Source organism: Rutidosis leptorrhynchoides, chromosome 3 (assembly GCF_046630445.1).
Source record: "Rutidosis leptorrhynchoides isolate AG116_Rl617_1_P2 chromosome 3, CSIRO_AGI_Rlap_v1, whole genome shotgun sequence".
Lineage (NCBI taxonomy): Eukaryota > Viridiplantae > Streptophyta > Magnoliopsida > Asterales > Asteraceae > Rutidosis > Rutidosis leptorrhynchoides.
In genome coordinates, this window is record NC_092335.1 from 203,827,230 (window position 1) to 203,832,657 (window position 5,428).

Genomic DNA, 5,428 nt, shown 5'->3' on the forward strand with positions numbered 1-5,428 from the left:
TCTATAAAAAAAGATTTATGAGTAACTAAATGAGGAATTTTAGGGAAAGTATGTAATGTTCCATATATACCCTTTTTGACTATATTTAACTTTGATAGTGTTGTAATCTTTCTAACCATTGATTTAATAAATGGATGGCACAGATTTGTTCTCATCATTTTTAAATTGTGAAAATGTTCTCCCATGATTACATTTATATATATATATATATATATATATATATATATATATATATATATATATATATATATATATATATATATATATAAGAATAATACGGAGGTAGTGGATCAATAATCAATTAATAAATTTTGTGAATTACCACAATTGAGATTCGTGACTGACAACTACTGGATCAAATGCCAACAATTGAATAAATAATTGCTATGTCTCTTACACGATTGGAAGAGACAAAAAAATAGATAATAGATGAACCTTTATTACGGCAGCGACCGATTTTATTTTTGGGCAATGTCTACGGCGGTGTAGGGTGTGGAAATTAGGTGTACATCTGATACCATGTTAAGGAGAATATTGAAGTGCTTATATTATTGTGAATAATTATAATGGATTACACATATAAATAGGATTGAGCAAGTGCTAAACCTAATGGATTAGATAAGCTAATGAGTCCTTATACAACACGGGCTAAATAATCTAATATATAAATGCACTAGTTTTAATAGCCCGTGCGTTGCACGGTGGCTTAAAAACCTAGTATACTAATACGTTAATGTTGGTACATATTGTATGTGTTATACATTAAATACGCAATTAAACGTTTTTTTGTTACATTGTAGCATATGGTAAAGAAGCAACCTGCAAAATCCGCGTATTTACTCAAACGGGTCAAAATGGTCACCATTATACTCAAAAAATGGGTCAACACTTTCCCAAGTATTTGGGTCAGGGAGTAACTAATATCTCACAAAACTAACTCTACAAATTCTCAAAGTGATAATTGACCAATTCGATGCAGAAGGGCCAAACTGGTCAAAGAGTCGAAATGGACAATAAAAACAATTGTAACATTATAACACCCGTTTTATACTCATTTGACTCTAATATAAGCAATTTAAGATATTTTACAAATGACTATTATGACGACTATATCAATTAACGAAATGAACAGAGGGTGACCATAGACACTTAAATTTTTGCTATTAACATGTGTTGTCCAATATAGACATTTGACATTAAAGTCAAACTATCATCACTAAATTACCTACTGAAAAATTCCATTGCTCTTCCCTTTCAAAAATTCTTGTTCTTAGTTAATTATTCCCATGTAAAAACTTACAATGACCAAATCCCTCACATTCTGATGCAGTTGACTATCAGAAGTCAACATAGTCGAAAAGGACTTCAACGTGGACAATCCTCAATCAGTGACTTTACGATTTGACCAGCTCCACATCCACGTAAATTGCAAATACATTTTAATTCCTTTTTATTTGACCTAGAAAAAGCTGATGCAACCCATTTTGATCACTCACAAACCCGCAACAACTCAAATGATGACATTATACATCCAGACTTGTTACAACCATTTTAACCCAATTTTACACCATAGATTTTCTCCACGAAAATAGAAAGCCATAACAATAACAATGCATGTACAGATATCTGAGTCCAAGTGCCAAATGTCGTCGTGATATTTCTTCAATTTTGTTGGCGCAAGTTGCATTAGTTTCCTTTGACCAAATAACATCTGAACAATTAAGACGTTAACGTAAATACAACAATATTAATGACATAAAAAATCTGAATATACATCTAACTTTAAACGCTTGACCCGTTTGGTGACCAATTGGGAAATGTTCAATGTGGACACATCCCATATCTCGAAAATCATAGCACATATTGAAAATTACATTTGAAACGAAGATGGTGACTTCACATCATCAAAGTTCACGCAAATGGGTTACATTGGACCCTTATGACCCAAATGGGTCATACTTTCCACAATAACCAAAATAAGCCGAAAACATGGTTTCACCACACCAAACTGTGCATAATTTCTTAAATCAGCATATGGGACGTGTCCACATTGACCGGTTCCCAATTGGACACCAAACGGCCCAAACTATAGTTCATTTTGTATAAACTATCGTCGCACAGATTTATAGAAACTATAAGATCGTAAGAGAAATGCTTATCAAATAGAAAAAATATCAGTACTTTTATCACACTTTTATCACACTGTAATTTTCGTAAAAACTAAATGTGTTGCATATCAAATACAAAAAACACACATTAAGAAAACATTAGTCATTTTAACACTTGGAATAATGTTTGAACCATTATCTCAATTAAGAATTTAGATAGAAAGATGCATGTATAGTAAATTTACCAAGTATGTTCTCCATACACAATCAGACATAGACTCTAAAGTCAATCATCTGCATATTAAACAAAACATCCACCATAAGGAAATGTTTAAGCATACACATTGTAATAAAATAAGTTACGTGACAATAGCATACCATTATGAATGCATAGTACCTATTTGTGGTGAATTAGAATCATAGCATTATAAAAAGTCAGACGCTTGGTCAACTCTGTATACGTTCCTGCTAAAAAAAAAATTCTCTAAATATTGCCAAAAAATGTAGATGGAAGTATGGAACTACCCAAACCATTATTGAAATGATCTCTAAATTGTGTCAGCGGGAACCAAACACATTTTGACCCATTGCCCATGTTGCCACTTGATAATTTTAGTGTTATTTAAGTAGATGTTTTATTGTCAAATCTTTAATTTATATGTCATGGGTTACTTACATACTTGGTAATTTACGGCAAATTGTAGGCAAATAACAAAAGAAGCATCTAAAGATCTGTACAAAGACAACATTTTAACATTTCAAATCAATTTCACACGTAAAAGGTGCTTTCGATTCAGTATATTCCAAAAATAGTATAACATAGTTTAGAGGACTTTCGATCTGAATAAATAACTTCTACCCGGTGGAACTTCACACTGGCATAATTACAACAGTTATATCATTCTAATAAAAACCCTTGATTAAAATTTAATCAAGCTACAACCACTCACAAAACCATTAAGATTATAAACTCACATGTTGACTCGATAAAGAAAAGCGTAGATGTTGCAATGTAAAAAATAAGCTCACCCCATCCGATTTCAAGTCTTCCTTCATACAAGGTGAAATCTTTTTTAGCTACAACAATACTCCGCTATGTAAGATGAACCTGTAAAATTGAGATCACACAAAGTTCAACATATTCATATCACAACAAAAGCGTCCATTGCTAACAAATCTATTCAACATACCGTTGAGTCAGAGTTATAACAACGGATTTGCTGCAATTGCTTCCTTTTTCAAACATACCACACTAACAAATAAACATAAATCAGTAAGAAAACACAGTTCTTTTATACTGAACAAAGAGAGAGTACCTTTTGCGGTATCATATGTTATACCTATAACTGCCTATAGAATAATCAAAATTACTTGTTCATTAAGGGTTATACCTCCAATGAATTAACCTTAACGATTTCCCAAACACTTGTGCCAATTCAGCCTACTTAAGTATCACAAGTTTCTGATGTACAGATTTCGATTCCTTCTTCTTCATTGCAATAGCATCATCATTTAAATAATTTTTTGTTTTCCATTTCTGCTTCAATCGTCAAAAGGTGAAGTAAATTGAGATAAACATATCATTCGTAAGATTATCTAGTTACCGTAAATTGATTAAAAGTTAACAATAAAACAATTGAGAATCATAAATGTGCTTACAATGACTTCGAATGAGTCTCCTAAATCTGAAACACAAATACGATCAGGAAATTAAGCCCTCACTTATGTGAAAATAAAACAAACATCACTAAGAGGCCTTCGAATCCAACTTGTGTTTATTTAGACATTGAACGTATCACCAAGAGGCATACCAGATCTGAGTCGCGAGTGTTACACTCCACCCAAATCTGGACAAATTTTGGACAAAATTTTTATAACTTGCACTAAATTTGGAGAAATTTCGACCCATTTCACCTATCAAAACTGTATTTTCAAATCCCCTTTTAGCAAAATTTGTTGGTATGTTTGACCACATTTTAGATAAACTAAACCCAAACATTCATTCATAAAAAACGGGTTAGAATTGCCACCTCTTAATACAAACTTAAGAATATGAAATCAGAAAATCAAACCCCAATAGCAAAAAAATACATCCAAAATCACTTAAAATGAAACACACTTAAAACGATTGGTAGTGCAAATCAATTATAATACCTATTGATATAATCAATGAATTTGAGTACCACAAATGTTACTTTCTCTTAGGTATATTGTTTCAAAATCCATATAGAATTAATCAATAATAACGTACCTTAGAATCGTAACGACTGAATTGTTTGTCTTTGAAACGCGTTTTTAGGGTTGCAAATACAGATCCTTTGAATCCATAATCAAAGGAAGAATTAGAAACACAGAACACATTATCTGCATATTTATTCAAACACTAATACTTATTAAAAAACATTGTCGACAAACACATAATTTAAAGAGTTAAGAAACAATACAAACATACCAACACTATCAGAAGCTCTGATTTCATCGGACAAGCCAAGAACGGCAGCATTAGAGGACCGAGTACAATCATCTCGAATACGCATAGGGCATCGAATGTTGATTGATGTTGAACAAATACTTCTATTTAAATTGATGTATAGACAGTTTGAATGGAATTTCTTTTTGTGGTGGATTTGAATTGCAATTTCGTAAACCTAATTTGTGTGCTGTGGAAGACTGATCGTCAATTAGGGAGTTAAATCTCGAAAGCCCTAATTGAAGATAGGTATGGAGTTAGGGATTTGAATGACAAAAATTTAGGGGTCACAAGAAACAGCAAGAAACGTCTGCTTTGATTTTGCTTTCAATATGTGGCGAATTAGAAAAGGACAGATGTCACGCTGTGAGAAAAACTTTCAGATAGAATAGAATAGGGAGTAGGCAGTAGGATAGATAGCCACGTGGCAAATGCTTAAGAATTATATTAGGTTATATAATATAATATAATATAATATAATATAAATAGATAGATAAATAGATAAATAAATAATATTTATCTAACATACATATATATAAATCCTCATAAACACTTCAAACACCACTCTTTAAACAAACGCATCAATCTTCATCAAATACTAACAATATGTCTTAAATAATGCGCGAAACTAATACAAACGAGAATCATATTCACTACAAGAAAAATGCTCATTTGTGACGATCTTTTAGTGACGACTTAATATTTGGCCACTAATAATGTTATTTAGTTGTAGGATTAATGTGCAAGGTACAACATATAACTATATGGCCAACCTCATTTGAGCCTTCGGGGTCACACACATATACACCGAGACGTCAAATAAAATATATATATGATGTATATATATTAC